Genomic DNA, 17,573 nt, shown 5'->3' on the forward strand with positions numbered 1-17,573 from the left:
ATGTCTACTAGAGGGAAACAGGTGGAACAGGAACAGTAACAGCAAACACCATTGTAGATCTTACTGACATTAATACATACAGTATGGAGATTGTTCATCTTCCTCTTTTCTTTGTTTTGTTTTGTGGACCTCTAACAAGTAGGGTTAGGGTTAGAGAATATATTTGAGTAGGCTACACCCGCCTTAACTATTTTTTTGATATTGTCCTACTTTTCATTTCCTTCCCTATATAGACCATGGCAACAGCTGGCAGTAACCTGTCTGAAGATCAGTTCCTGTGTTCCATCTGTCTGGATGTGTTCACCCAGCCTGTCTCTCTTCCATGTGGACACAACTTTTGCAAGACCTGCATAACAGACTGCTGGAACTCCACTTACAGTGGACTCTGCCAGTGTCCAATGTGCAAGGAGAAGTTTAACAGACGACCTGAGCTTCGTGTCAACTGTTTTATCTCTGAGATGGCAGATCACTTCAGGACGTCAATGAAGATGAAAGAAGAGCAAGAGAGTGAAGACAATGTTCCACAGGAGATGTTGTGTGACGTGTGTATCAACCCCAAGATGAAAGCTGTCAAGTCCTGCCTGGTCTGTTTGACTTCTTTCTGTGAGCCTGACCTTGAACCACATCACAGAGTTGCCAACCTCAAGACCCACCAGCTGGTGGAACCTCTGGGGAGGATGGAGAGCAGGATGTGCAAGAAACACAACAAGATATTGGAGCTCTTCTGCAGGAAGGAGCAGAGGTGCATCTGCATGCTGTGCTCACAAACAGACCACAGGAGCCACAATGTGGTCGCTTTGGAGGATGAGAGTGGAAAGAGAAAGGAAGAGATGAAGAAGACAAAAATTGAGTGTGAACAAAGAATACAGGAGAGGAAACAGAAGCTCCAGGAGATCAGACGTTCAGCAGAAGTCAACAAGGAAGTGGCAGAGAAGGAGACAGCAGATGGCGTGGAGGTCCTCACTGCTCTGATGGCCTCCATTCAGGAGAGGCTGGCTGAGATCTTCAAAGTGATGGACAGGAAACAAAGAGAAATACAGCAGACGGCTGAACTGTCGATCACAGAGCTTACACAGGAGATCACTGAACTACAGATGACTTGCATGGAGTGTGAGCAGCTTTCACAGAGCCAAGACCACCTTAAAATCCTCATGTACATCCCTACATCACCATCCACCTCTGCACCATGTTCGGAATGGTCTAAAGTCCTTATGGACAACAAGCTCTCTGCAGGGACTGTGAGGACAGCTGTGGCTAAGATGGAGAAAACATTAAATGACGGGATGGAGGGACTGATGAAACAAATGGAACATGGTCAAGCAACCCCATCGGCCAACTCCTCCCCTCAGCCCTGCTCATCCCTACAGCACTCACCTCCAAAGCCCCCCTCCATCAAACCCTCCTCTGCAAAACCCCTGGCCCCAAAGCCCCCCGTCCCAAAGTCCCTCTCCCAAAATCAGAGGGAGAGAGCTGAGTCTCGGAAAAGGTGGTCATTCCCCGTCTCCTTTAAGGGCATGGTCGTGATTTGTGACGGCTGTGAGTGCGATATTTCATCAACATACTGGTCATACTGGTATCGCTGTACAATCTGTCCTGACTATGGCCTGTGCCTGGCCTGCCTTAGCACTGGGTATCATATGGAACACAGTCTATTTAAGCGAGTGTTTGGACATGAGCCATACATATCTCTTTATGGATACATACCAGTAAGACTCCCTAATCGGGATAGGCCAAAAGTTTGTTTTACCAATTATCAAGACATACAGGCAGTTGACAGTTTGCCATGGTTACTCATTGAAGTTTAATCTCCATATATGGAGATAACCTACGCATCACACTAAGTCTGACCTCACCAGCCCATATTTGGGCATGAGCAACTTATGTCTCCATATATGGAGATATGATGACATCACACAGTCCTCAGCCGATGATGTGGCGTGATGTCATACAATACACAAACGAGCCCTACAGTATAAAGGGGCAATTCTTGCCAGGAAAGAAGCATTTCTTCGACTCAGACCTTATCGCCAGGGTTGGCTTATAGCAGCTGTCGGTAGGACCATATATGGATTCTGTTAGTGTGGATCTCCTAACAGGGCATCATCTGGGATACAATCCCTTTTATGCCCATATATGGAGATCCCTAACAGAATCCCTTTCATGCCCATATATGGAGATCCCTAACAGAATCCCTTTTATGCCCATATATGGAGATCCCTAACAGAATCCCTTTTATGCCCATATATGGAGATCCCTAACAGAATCCCTTTTATGCCCATATATGGAGATCCCTAACGGAATCCCTTTTATGCCCATATATGGAGATCCCTAACAGAATCCCTTGTATGCCCATATATGGAGATCCCTAACAGAATCCCTTTTATGCCCATATATGGAGATCCCTAACAGAATACCTTTTATGCCCATATATTATGGAGAAATCCCTGCTCTGAGTATCTGACATCAGTGTGATGTCACCTGTTTATGCCCATATATGGAGATCCCTGCTCTGCGTATCTGGTTGCTATGGTAAACAGTTGGTTGCTAGGGTAAAAAAACATGGTTGTATGGTAAACAGTTGGTTGCTAGGGTAAACAGTTGGTTGCTAGGGTAAAACCATGGTTGCTAAGGTGGTTGCTAACGTACACTAACAGACCAGCAACAACAGACTGTTGCCACAGCAACGTACACAAAGGTTTGTGTACACATGTGGTGTGATGTCATACTGATGCGGAGATATGAGCAGGGCAAAGGTGTGACGTGTGACCGACGGACGGACGGACGGACGGACGGACGGACGGACGGACGGCCGGTGGAGGTTTTCATAGTAATCTGCTCCCTGACGGTCGCAATAAACGTGAATGGGTCCTCTTGTTAGCAACCCGCTGTTCGTAATCCACATCAAACAGTTCAGAGAAACGTTGCGCCTGGACAATGTGCATGTGGCCCTTTTAGCTCAAGAGACCCAAAGTAGAAATTTGATGTCTCCCCAGGACCCAAACTACTGAAACTAGCCGATCTACAAGCTCACAAGGCAAAGCGCTGTGAGCTTGTAGATCTGTTATTTTGACTGCTTCTTAAAAACCTTTTCCCCCCTAATTTATATGTATATATGTGTGACATAGATGTTTTTTTATTGGGATAAATATCTCAAACTACATGAATAAACACAATGAAGAGTCAACCTCTTTGTAATCCTAAAATAAGGCAGCAGGAGGCACACATGGCTGCAAATATGCTACTATAGGCTGCAAATAGTATACCACAGGAACATAACATTAAATATCATGATTTGCATCTGTGTGTGTGTGTGTGTGTGTGTGTGTGTGTGTGTGTGTGTGTGTGTGTGTGTGTGTGTGTGTGTGTGTGTGTGTGTGTGTGTGTGTGTGTGTGTGTGTGTGTGTGTGTGTGTGTGAGAGGCTCCTGGTTCAATGAGTGTGGACTACACAGTCCCCTGGCCCTGATCCCAACCCATAAGTGAGTTGAATTTGAGGCCTGTCAGTTCCATGAATAGAATACTCTACTAATATGCTAACACCCGTGCGCAAGTAAGTATACAATCAGGCTCAAGAGATACACGTGAAAAAGACAAGATGCACTGGGTCCCTATTAAAGACTCTTGAGGGTGTTGAGTATTATCTCCAACATCGTTCACGAGAGGCACAGTGCTTTATCTATTCACTGAGGCTTAGCAAAACAAGGCACACATAATTGTATGAAGACAATTATAAATCACATGTAAAATAATTATTATATAACGTCAAATAAAGTCCAGCGTCACATAAATCAACCTGGGACACGTATATGTGATACAGATACGTTAGTTCCTCTTATCAAAGCGGAACACAATCTTGTAAAATGCTGCTGTAGGTAATAGGGATGGGACGATACGCAATATTATCGTTTATCGTGATAAAAAACACTCACGATAATCGTATCGTGGAGATTTAATTTAGCGTGATATCGTCCTCCGTCATGCACTGGGATCAATTCACCTTTTATTTGCCAAGCTGCATATCCGGTACCACTTAAACCCTCTATAATTGGTAAAAGGTACTATAATATATGTACTTGATACAGTCTTTTTCCACTCTATCAAATGTCTTTGCCAAAAAATAGCCGATCTACAAGCTCGCGTGTCACAACGTGACACGTTGTGAGCTTGTAGATCAGCAATTTTTTGGCAAATTTTCCACCCCAGGATTATTATTATCACGATAATATCGTAAATCGCGATTTCTTTTGTCACAATAATCATGATATGAAATTTTCAAATCGTCCCATCCCTAGTAGGCAATCCACAATTAATGTCCTAAATATAGCTTTGAATGTTTAGAAATAAAATGCAACTGGTATAGAAACTATAGGATAAACACTTCTCCCTCCAGTGCATTTACTAGCCTACTGTATGGTCCATTTCACCCGCCTGCAGAATGCATGTGAATAATCTGACTATGAGTCATGAGTCATCTGAACTGAAACGGAACTTCAGTGATGAGGCCGGCCCGCCTACATGTACAGTACATTAATTATCACAAAGGCCACATATTGTGCCTATACTGTATATCAGAGGTCTTCAACGTTTTCAGGCCAAGGACCCCTTAGTTGAGAGAGAGACGAAGCAGGGACCCCCGCAACCTGTTAACAGAGTCCATACAGTAGTAAGTAATCTTTCGACAGCACAGTCATCAGTGTATTTTGGATTCATGTCAATTTGTGTTTTCAGATATTTAAACATGCACTTGAAGCGTCAATACTTAATAAACTTGACGTTTCACTTTGTACTTAATCTGCTCTTTTAACCATCTACACCAAATCTCTTTGCCGAAAATAGCTGATCTACAAGCTCACTGCGAGGCGTTGTGAGCTTGTAGATCTGCTATTTTTGGCTAAAGTTCTCAGAATATGGACACCAGGGTTCAAGTGCATGCATAAGGAGGAAAAACGTTTCTATCACACAAAGATTTGGAGGACCCCCTGTAGTACCTCTGAGGCCCCACTAGGGGTCCCGGACCCCCTGTTGAAGACCCCTGCTGTATATGATAGACCCCCCCACCTCCAGCCGTGGGCCATGGAATCACACACAGTATCACTGTGTCAGTGCCCATAGGATGTTGGCAATTTAGTAGTATAATGGAAGTAACCTCACCAAACTTAATTAGCATATATAGTCAGGTTTGTTATGTTAAGAAATGTATGTTTGTCGGATTTTTGTGAGGATTTGTAAAACTATACATTTTTGGAATCTTCGGAGCATGGGGAATCCAAAAATCAATGTTTCCATTTGCACAGACACCTGCAAAGGCGCCATTTTGGACGTTCAAAATGGCTGACATAAAATACATAATTTGTGCTATCTTGGCTTCTAGACAACCTAGAAACTTAATTAAACATGCCAATCCTATGTTTTCTGGGTCAAGGAATCGAATGAGTAAATGTTGGGTGTAAAATGTTCCGGACCCCCACCCCCTTTCTGGGGGTTATCTATTTTGGGACCTCCCAGAACAGTACGCCAGCCAATTAATGTCCTATTTTCATAATAATAGAGTTGTTTTGTAGGTTTTAAAACCTCCTGGGCTCATTTATTGCACTTTTAAAGCAGCCAGAATAATCCTTCTGACTTTTGGTTGGGGTCTTTCCTCACCTGGGACCCTCAGACAGACCCTTTAGCCTATCTCAGTAATCGCTCTACTCCAGAGCAATGTTAAAATAGATCATAATTGAAGCATAAAAGTTGTTGTAGCTGGGCTTTGAAAACAAAAAGGAGTAGTAGCAAATAACAGGGGTCTTCCACAGGGGGTCCGGGACCCCCTGGTGGGACCTCAGTTACTACAGGAGGGGGCCCGCCAAATCTTGATGGGATTTGAAACGGTAACCTTTGATGGTTTATTAGTATTCTCAGTATTATTTATAACATTTTTGTGTTGGACAGTTATGGTTGACAGGTGTTAATTGAGTTTGTGGGGAGGGGGGGCTTGGGGGGGCTAAAGCCCCCTCTAGCCCCTCCTGGAGCCGTCCCTGTTGCAACGTATTACTTTAGGCGCGCAGACTAACATGTCCATTTATTGCACTGCACTCACACTGACAACACAACATACACACCTCTGTGTTATCGTCACCCTAAAACCCACACCCTATCCTCTTAAAGAGCTCATGGTTAATTATGCCCAAAGAGATTCACTACATGTCCTCCCTAATGATGTTGACAGTCTTTGTTTGTATTGTTTAAGCAGCTGCACCATCCCTTGCAATCTGCTTTGCAGCCACATTTGATGAGCTCAAGTATTGCCTATATTTATATGAGTTAAAGCGAAGGATCTCAACGTCTTATGCCTTACCTTAGTTTCCTTTTAGTTGACCTTGTATCAGTGAACTGTACTGTCATGAAACTGTAATTTTTCCTATGCAAAACTTCTAATAAATACTCAAATTAATAAAAAGCCTTTGAAGCAGGGAGGGCAAGACACTTGACTAGAACATACCCTCCACTTTCTGAATTCCATCTATTTTCTTCAATTGATGGAAGCTCAGGGGAATTTGTCAGGTATAAGTAGGCATCATAATACGATACCTTCATCAATGGACATGATTTTGAGGAAGTGCACACACATGAAGAGGCTGATGCCCTGATTCCTCATCAAGTCCTTGCCTCTGCTGCTTATGGTGCTTTGTGAGACATAATGTGTTTGGTCACCCGACACTGCTGTTACTTCTCTGAAATTTGCAACAGTCAAAGCCAAAGTACAAAAAAAAGTAAATAGATATATTTGAGCGAGTTCAAGTTATTGAATGTCACAAATGTCAAGGGTTACTTGGCCTACACAATTCGTCATGGGTCAACGCCTACTTGAAGCCTGATAATGATGACATTAAGCCATTAACCGCTTCAAGGACCTTAGCAAGAGTTCCATTTCTCCTGAGCTTATTAATGGTGAGCTTCCATCAACATTGCAGTCATTGGAGCATGTTGCATGCCGTGTTTACAGTTAAAAAGGTCTAACAACCAACTCGTGCTGCACTGCTACCACATATCCTCCGTGCCAACTATGTCACAATGCGGGATAAATCATACCTGACAAATTGCCCTAAGCTTCCACCAATCGAAGAAAATGGGTGAAATTCAGAGAGTGGAGGGTATGTTCCAGTCAGGGGTCTTGCCCTCCCTGCTCAAATAACCTGCCTTCCACTCTATGCTATGGTGGAGACTGTGTCAACACTATTAGGTTGGACATTGAAGATGACGATGATAAAGACAAATAGATCCTGCATGTCTGAAATTACTGTATTGTAGTGAATCTCCTTGGGCATAATTGACCATGGGCTCTGGGTGCGGGTTTTGGGGTGACGATAAAACAGAGGTGGGTGTGTGTGTTGTGTTGTCAGTGAGTGCAGTGCAATAAATGGACATGTTAGTCTGCGTGTCCCAAAATATGAAGTTGCAATACCTTAAATATTGCAATCCCAGCAGTAACACCTGTCAACCATAACTGTCCAACACAAACATTTCATAAATAATACTGAGAATACTAAATGGAGAAATAAACCATCAAAGTACAATACCGGTACATAAACCAAGTTTCAAATCCCATCAAGATTTGGTGGGCCCCCTGTAGTAACTCTGAGGACCCCCCAGGAGTCCCGGACCCCCTGTGGAAGACCCCTGGTATTTGCTACTGCTCCTTTTTGTTTTCAGAGCCCAGCTACAACAACATTTATGCTTCAATTATGATCTAATTTAACATTGTTCTGGAGCAGAGCGATTACTGAGACAGACTCAGGGGTCTGTCTGGGGGTCCCAGGTGAGGAAAGACCCCAACCAAAAGTCAGAAGGATTATTCTGGCTGCTTTAAAAGTGCAATAAATGAGCCCAGGAGGTTTTAAAACCTACAAAACAACTCTAATATTATGAAAATAGGACATTAACTGGCTGGCGTAATGTTCTGGGAGGTCCCAAAATAGATAAACCCCCAGAAAGGGGGTGGGGGTCCGGAACATTTTACACCCAACATTTACTCATTCGATTCCTTGACCCAGAAAACATTGGATTGGCATATTTAATTAAGTTTCTAGGTTGTCTAGAAGCCAAGATAGCACAAATTATGTATTTTATGTCGGCCATTTTTAACGTCCAAAATGGCGGCTTTGCAGGCGTCTGTGCAAATGGAAACATTGATTTTTGGATTCCCCATGCTCTGAAGATTCCAAAAATGTATAGTTTTACAAATCCTCACAAAAATCCGACAAAAATACATAAGGAACCTGACTAATAGATGCTCTCCTTGAGTCCTTAATGCCAATATCTCTGATCCACGTTTGTATTTTCTGGGAAATGTTTGTGAATTAAATGCACAGCATTTAACTCTCAAATACCTGGAACGTGCCCGAGTCGCGTTAGATTTTAACCACTTTAACCATTATTTTATGCTTTAACTTAAATAGCAGATATACAAGCTCACAGCGCGGCACCGAGTGCCGCGCTGCGAGCTTGTAGATCTGCTATTTTTGAAAAATCGTGAAAATGAGTGCAAGTCTTTGAATATCTTTGACCCGATCTTTGACCCGACTTCTAAATCCTTCCTCTAAATCATGCTGTTCTCAAACAACATCAGATATTTATTTTGCTCTAGTGTTCTGCCACCTTGAAGAGTGTTCTGCTACCTTAAGAAATTGGCAGCTGCCTTAAGAGAATGACGTTGTCTATTCCACTTCCTATTCGTTCTCTGCTATGAAAGCACATTTGTTCAGTCATTCACATGTCCAAGAGCAGATCAGTGATTTCCTCGTTTGTCTGTTTATCAGAATAAATCAACTCAATTGAGAATCCTGGTCTGTGGTGCTTACAACACAACGCAAGATCACGTCTGTTACACTGGTGCCGTGATGGTCTTCTTGTTCTACTGGGTGTTGGAAGAAGACATCTGCCGACGCTAGATGTGGATGAGAAACACCGGGGCTAGCCTGTCATTCATTCCACAAATAGACAACTGGTAGTTATCACGTCTGTTACGTGTTTGTGGTTGTGTGTGTGTCTTTTTCAACAGCCTCCAAAAAATTAAAAAATAAATAAAAGCATACTTTGCCCCTTTTCAGACCTTCATGGCCATATTGGGTTAGAGTTCTTTTTTTGAGGATCTGTACTTTTAAAGTAATTTTTAAATGCTCTACTCTTACTTTTGCGTAATTTAAATAGTAAATACTTGTACTTCGTTACTTTTCATTTGGACAATGAGTAAGAGTAATTTAAATTCAGTAAATAAGTAAAGTAATTTCAGCTTTTTGACATACTGTACATACAGTTTACATAATATGTTCTTAAAATGTTATTAAAAGTGGTTTTCTGATTAGTATTTTTCTCTTCCTGCTTAATGACCTCGCTTTGGGACAGCTTAGGTCAACCTGTGGGTCGGGGGCCCCCAAATTATTTTGGGGGGTCCCCAGTGTGCAAAATTGTTTTCTAACTCAACAGTAAACAAACCAACATAAAGTTTAAAAACATCAAGTGTAACATCATTAGTGTATAGAGGGTATCTGCACATTTCTAAAGTGACAATTTAAGGACTTTTTAATACCTCTAAAATGACAAATTAAACATTGGCCAAATTGTCGAATATTAGAGGTAGGAATTGTGAAAATAGTAATAGTAAAATGTAATGCCTCAACTCTTAGTCCTTGTCAGGGTGGAGGAGTCCCCACTCCCTAGTTAAATTATGATAATTTTGGGGGTCGTGGCCTTAAAAGGTTGAGAACCATGCACTGGCTTAGGTAACCGTGTAATTAATGTTAAAAAAGTAACCGTGTAATTCATGTAAAAAAGTAAAAAGAAATGTACTTTTTACTCTTACTTTTGAGTAATTTCCTGGACTAGTACTTTTACTCTTGCTTTGTGTATTTCACGAAAGTAACAATACTCTTACCTTGAGTAGGACTTTTCAGTACTCTTTCCACCTCTACTCTGAACAAGGTTTCTCACTGATCAGAAACGGAAATAGATATGTCACGTACGCAGGGTGTGTAGCTCAGGAAATGCAAAACCACAAAAGGCCTCTTCCTGTTGCACCATCAGCACTCATTTCAACCTGTCAATATATTATTATTTCTTTTGGCAAACCAAGAGATACAGTACAATAATTTTAAGCCTGCATCCTAAAGTGAATTACGTTCTATTACATTTCCATATGTTGAAAACATTTCAATAGTAATCTTTCTACAATAGAAGCAACTGTAGCTAGCCACTGTTATATGGCGACTCAAATTGGCAGGGTCAAAGTTGGCAGTAAAAGCTTTCATCCTTCCTCCAACGTGCCCCAGATTGATGTGCCTACGAGACAGTAGCACTGGTGAATAAATATGCCTATTCTGAAGCAAAACAGTTGAAGGCAAGCAGAAACAGGGAATAACAGATACAATCAAGCATATCCTCCACTCAGATTCAACATGGATGGAATAAAGAAAAAGGCAGTCCATTCTGCCAAAATGGAGCATCCATATATGGGCATTGCCAAATATGCGCTTAATATTGATGACATCAGGGATCTCCATACAGTATAAGATTGCCAGAACCGGCTGCCTTGGTTATACTGCATATGGAGCATGACAGTCAACAATTTGATGTCACAACAGGTCAGCTATAGACATTGAGGCATTACCCACTGACAGTCAGGATCTGCCGGGTTTCATAAGACGCACTTGTTGTTGGTGACATCACATAAGAGTAAAACATATTTTTGTTTGCCTTCTTCAGACATCACAGCAGTATATTAAGCAATACAAGAAATACTGTTCCTAAGAAACAGTGTGGGCTCGCTGCGCCCCTCATTGGCTAAAGGCCCTGCCTTTGTACTGTCGACCAGTTTTTTGAGGAGAATAACCCGAGTATATAAAGATTCGGGAGAACATACTGGTGTTGGTGATGATGTCACCTAGAACACTGCTCCTCATTGGCTTGTACTGTCGGTAATTTTTTTGAGGAGAATAAAAGAAGACCTATACCTATAAAGATTTGTTATGAGGGGGCGTAAAGTATAGCATAACATACTGGTCTCGAGCCAACGTGTTGTTTTTATTTATATCAGGTCGCACTTGTTGGTGATTATGTCACCTAGAACGCTGCTCCTCATTGGCTACGGCCCCTGCCTTTGTACTGTTGGTATTTTTTCTTTATAGGAGAATAAACTTGGTATATAAAGATGTGGTATAACATATAGTCGGGGGCGTTAGGGAGATGACATGGTAATTTTGTGCTGTCTAAAAGCGCCAAATTTTGCACAGATGTAGCCCATGGTATGCTCAAATGATTTAGCTAGGGCGCCCGAGTTTGCGACATTCGGGGTCGCCTCAGCGGCCAAATCAAGTTGGGCTCCCATTGACTTTCAATACAGGAGGAAAATACCCAGAAAAACACTTTTTTTCAGGGTATTTAAGTAGGATGTGAGGGGTCTAACTAAGGGTTTGTCATGATGCTGAATCCATTGCAAGCATTTGTTTTGCACAAAAAACATTCCTTGGGCTACAAATGGCCGCAGAAAACGATGGTTTAGTGATGAAAAGTGATGAGTCATCACTTTTCAGAGTTTTGTGGGTGTTTTCTGGAGCTATGGCGACCCCGAAGGTCGCCGACTCGGGCGTCCTAGCTAAATCATTAGAGCATGCCCTGGGCTACATCTGTGCGAAATCTGGCGCTTTTAGACTGATAAGCACGAGAAAAAAAACCCTAAGGCCTCCGACTAACATGAATGCTCACCCATATATGCATCGTTTTCTGAGGCCATTTCTAGCCCAAGGAATGTTTTTTGTGCAAAACAAATGCTTGCAATGGATTCAGCATCATGACAAACCCCTAGTTAGACCCCTCACATCCTACTGTACTTAAATACCCAGAAAAAAAAAAGTTTTTCTGGGTGTTTTCCTCCTGTATAGAAAGTCGATGGGAGCCCAACTTGATTTGGCCGCTGTGGCGACCCCAAAGGTCGCCGACTCGGGCGCCCTAGCTAAATCATTAGAGCAAGCCCTGGGCTACATCTGTGCAAAATGTTGCACTTTTAGACTGATTAGCGCGACATATCCCTAACACCCCTGACTAATACTGGTCTCGCCTTTCAGCGAGCCCACTATTAAAAAATCACACCCGTGTGAAGTGGAGCTGTGTGTGTGTGTGTGTGTGTGTGTGTGTGTGTGTGTGTGTGTGTGTGTGTGTGTGTGTGTGTGTGTGTGTGTGTGTGGATCATGTGTACCGATTTTTGTGACATTTGAAGAAAATATGTAGGAAAAGGAGCAAAAAGTGTGTTTTGGAGAAAATTCAAGATGGCGGAAAATCTATCATGGCGCAAATGGGCGTGGCCTATATGGGGAGATGCGTCATGACCCAAGGAATCCAGGGAAAACATATTTTTAATTTTCCGACCTACGGTTCAAGAGTTACAGGCCAAAACGTAAAGTGGGGTGTTATGGCGCCACCATGCGGCCAAATGACACAATTATTTTTTATTTAATCCTTGAAATCATTATGAACCTCCTCTCCAAGTCTTGAAACTCTAGCCCCTATGGTTTGCGAGAGACAAATAATTGAATGTGAGTTTTTGCGATTCCCATTATAAGTCAATGGGGAAAATTAATTCACTAATAAATTAATATCAATTAAACTATAGAACCTTTCTCTTAGAAAAGTAATAGCCCACGATTCCCGAGTAAGCCGGTCGATTTGACATATGGCGCGAGTGTGTGGTGGCAAAACTGTGGGACTAGTGGCGTGCCGAAGTTTAGGAAGTTCAGGCTACATACAGACACACACACACACACACACAGACAGACAGACAGACACACAGACAGACCCACACGGCCACGTATAGGGAGCCTGTGCTTCACACAGCTCCAAAAAGAAAAACAGAAGAAGCAAATAAACAATTATATGTACCGTCCGAGGCTGTGAGGTATATGTGTAAGCTTTAGATCTCTGTAGCGTCCGGGGCTGTAGGGTATACGTGTAAGCTTTATAATGACAGATGACCAGGAACTTCTCTCTTTCGGAAAGCCAGCAGAGCTATTCCATTTATTATTATTTCACACACACACATGCTGCCAAATCGCTGGCAGAACAGTCACTACTGTACCTTACGACATCATCAATCCCAGTATCAGAGCCTCGCCCATGTCCTGTTCATGGCACTTAGAGAACAAGACAAGAAAACTCTTGTTCGCTTGGTGGGGCAGTGCATTCACGCACGTCTGGAAATACAGCAGGAATTGCTTCATCCCAAAAGCCTCATTCAGCCTCCCCTTAACATGTCTATAATCACTTTGCAATTGTCCAGGCAGACTTCGTTTTTGCATTTAACACAGTGATGGCTCTGGGGAAAAAAGCTTTGTTTGAGTATTTGATTCACCTGCAATGTCTACTAGAGGGAAACAGGTGGAACAGGAACAGTAACAGCAAACACCATTGTAGATCTTACTGACATTAATACATACAGTATGGAGATTGTTCATCTTCCTCTTTTCTTTGTTTTGTTTTGTGGACCTCTAACAAGTAGGGTTAGGGTTAGAGAATATATTTGAGTAGGCTACACCCGCCTTAACTATTTTTTTGATATTGTCCTACTTTTCATTTCCTTCCCTATATAGACCATGGCAACAGCTGGCAGTAACCTGTCTGAAGATCAGTTCCTGTGTTCCATCTGTCTGGATGTGTTCACCCAGCCTGTCTCTCTTCCATGTGGACACAACTTTTGCAAGACCTGCATAACAGACTGCTGGAACTCCACTTACAGTGGACTCTGCCAGTGTCCAATGTGCAAGGAGAAGTTTAACAGACGACCTGAGCTTCGTGTCAACTGTTTTATCTCTGAGATGGCAGATCACTTCAGGACGTCAATGAAGATGAAAGAAGAGCAAGAGAGTGAAGACAATGTTCCACAGGAGATGTTGTGTGACGTGTGTATCAACCCCAAGATGAAAGCTGTCAAGTCCTGCCTGGTCTGTTTGACTTCTTTCTGTGAGCCTGACCTTGAACCACATCACAGAGTTGCCAACCTCAAGACCCACCAGCTGGTGGAACCTCTGGGGAGGATGGAGAGCAGGATGTGCAAGAAACACAACAAGATATTGGAGCTCTTCTGCAGGAAGGAGCAGAGGTGCATCTGCATGCTGTGCTCACAAACAGACCACAGGAGCCACAATGTGGTCGCTTTGGAGGATGAGAGTGGAAAGAGAAAGGAAGAGATGAAGAAGACAAAAATTGAGTGTGAACAAAGAATACAGGAGAGGAAACAGAAGCTCCAGGAGATCAGACGTTCAGCAGAAGTCAACAAGGAAGTGGCAGAGAAGGAGACAGCAGATGGCGTGGAGGTCCTCACTGCTCTGATGGCCTCCATTCAGGAGAGGCTGGCTGAGATCTTCAAAGTGATGGACAGGAAACAAAGAGAAATACAGCAGACGGCTGAACTGTCGATCACAGAGCTTACACAGGAGATCACTGAACTACAGATGACTTGCATGGAGTGTGAGCAGCTTTCACAGAGCCAAGACCACCTTAAAATCCTCATGTACATCCCTACATCACCATCCACCTCTGCACCATGTTCGGAATGGTCTAAAGTCCTTATGGACAACAAGCTCTCTGCAGGGACTGTGAGGACAGCTGTGGCTAAGATGGAGAAAACATTAAATGACGGGATGGAGGGACTGATGAAACAAATGGAACATGGTCAAGCAACCCCATCGGCCAACTCCTCCCCTCAGCCCTGCTCATCCCTACAGCACTCACCTCCAAAGCCCCCCTCCATCAAACCCTCCTCTGCAAAACCCCTGGCCCCAAAGCCCCCCGTCCCAAAGTCCCTCTCCCAAAATCAGAGGGAGAGAGCTGAGTCTCGGAAAAGGTGGTCATTCCCCGTCTCCTTTAAGGGCATGGTCGTGATTTGTGACGGCTGTGAGTGCGATATTTCATCAACATACTGGTCATACTGGTATCGCTGTACAATCTGTCCTGACTATGGCCTGTGCCTGGCCTGCCTTAGCACTGGGTATCATATGGAACACAGTCTATTTAAGCGAGTGTTTGGACATGAGCCATACATATCTCTTTATGGATACATACCAGTAAGACTCCCTAATCGGGATAGGCCAAAAGTTTGTTTTACCAATTATCAAGACATACGGGCAGTTGACAGTTTGCCATGGTTACTCATTGAAGTTTAATCTCCATATATGGAGATAACCTACGCATCACACTAAGTCTGACCTCACCAGCCCATATTTGGGCATGAGCAACTTATGTCTCCATATATGGAGATATGATGACATCACACAGTCCTCAGCCGATGATGTGGCGTGATGTCATACAATACACAAACGAGCCCTACAGTATAAAGGGGCAATTCTTGCCAGGAAAGAAGCATTTCTTCGACTCAGACCTTATCGCCAGGGTTGGCTTATAGCAGCTGTCGGTAGGACCATATATGGATTCTGTTAGTGTGGATCTCCTAACAGGGCATCATCTGGGATACAATCCCTTTTATGCCCATATATGGAGATCCCTAACAGAATCCCTTTCATGCCCATATATGGAGATCCCTAACAGAATCCCTTTTATGCCCATATATGGAGATCCCTAACAGAATCCCTTTTATGCCCATATATGGAGATCCCTAACAGAATCCCTTTTATGCCCATATATGGAGATCCCTAACGGAATCCCTTTTATGCCCATATATGGAGATCCCTAACAGAATCCCTTGTATGCCCATATATGGAGATCCCTAACAGAATCCCTTTTATGCCCATATATGGAGATCCCTAACAGAATACCTTTTATGCCCATATATTATGGAGAAATCCCTGCTCTGAGTATCTGACATCAGTGTGATGTCACCTGTTTATGCCCATATATGGAGATCCCTGCTCTGCGTATCTGGTTGCTATGGTAAACAGTTGGTTGCTAGGGTAAAAAAACATGGTTGTATGGTAAACAGTTGGTTGCTAGGGTAAACAGTTGGTTGCTAGGGTAAAACCATGGTTGCTAAGGTGGTTGCTAACGTACACTAACAGACCAGCAACAACAGACTGTTGCCACAGCAACGTACACAAAGGTTTGTGTACACATGTGGTGTGATGTCATACTGATGCGGAGATATGAGCAGGGCAAAGGTGTGACGTGTGACCGACGGACGGACGGACGGACGGACGGACGGACGGACGGACGGACGGACGGCCGGTGGAGGTTTTCATAGTAATCTGCTCCCTGACGGTCGCAATAAACGTGAATGGGTCCTCTTGTTAGCAACCCGCTGTTCGTAATCCACATCAAACAGTTCAGAGAAACGTTGCGCCTGGACAATGTGCATGTGGCCCTTTTAGCTCAAGAGACCCAAAGTAGAAATTTGATGTCTCCCCAGGACCCAAACTACTGAAACTAGCCGATCTACAAGCTCACAAGGCAAAGCGCTGTGAGCTTGTAGATCTGTTATTTTGACTGCTTCTTAAAAACCTTTTCCCCCCTAATTTATATGTATATATGTGTGACATAGATGTTTTTTTATTGGGATAAATATCTCAAACTACATGAATAAACACAATGAAGAGTCAACCTCTTTGTAATCCTAAAATAAGGCAGCAGGAGGCACACATGGCTGCAAATATGCTACTATAGGCTGCAAATAGTATACCACAGGAACATAACATTAAATATCATGATTTGCATCTGTGTGTGTGTGTGTGTGTGTGTGTGTGTGTGTGTGTGTGTGTGTGTGTGTGTGTGTGTGTGTGTGTGTGTGTGTGTGTGTGTGTGAGAGGCTCCTGGTTCAATGAGTGTGGACTACACAGTCCCCTGGCCCTGATCCCAACCCATAAGTGAGTTGAATTTGAGGCCTGTCAGTTCCATGAATAGAATACTCTACTAATATGCTAACACCCGTGCGCAAGTAAGTATACAATCAGGCTCAAGAGATACACGTGAAAAAGACAAGATGCACTGGGTCCCTATTAAAGACTCTTGAGGGTGTTGAGTATTATCTCCAACATCGTTCACGAGAGGCACAGTGCTTTATCTATTCACTGAGGCTTAGCAAAACAAGGCACACATAATTGTATGAAGACAATTATAAATCACATGTAAAATAATTATTATATAACGTCAAATAAAGTCCAGCGTCACATAAATCAACCTGGGACACGTATATGTGATACAGATACGTTAGTTCCTCTTATCAAAGCGGAACACAATCTTGTAAAATGCTGCTGTAGGTAATAGGGATGGGACGATACGCAATATTATCGTTTATCGTGATAAAAAACACTCACGATAATCGTATCGTGGAGATTTAATTTAGCGTGATATCGTCCTCCGTCATGCACTGGGATCAATTCACCTTTTATTTGCCAAGCTGCATATCCGGTACCACTTAAACCCTCTATAATTGGTAAAAGGTACTATAATATATGTACTTGATACAGTCTTTTTCCACTCTATCAAATGTCTTTGCCAAAAAATAGCCGATCTACAAGCTCGCGTGTCACAACGTGACACGTTGTGAGCTTGTAGATCAGCAATTTTTTGGCAAATTTTCCACCCCAGGATTATTATT

This window comes from Nannobrachium achirus, assembly GCF_963921795.1.
Source record: "Nannobrachium achirus genome assembly, chromosome: 16".
In the NCBI taxonomy this organism is placed as follows: domain Eukaryota; kingdom Metazoa; phylum Chordata; class Actinopteri; order Myctophiformes; family Myctophidae; genus Nannobrachium; species Nannobrachium achirus.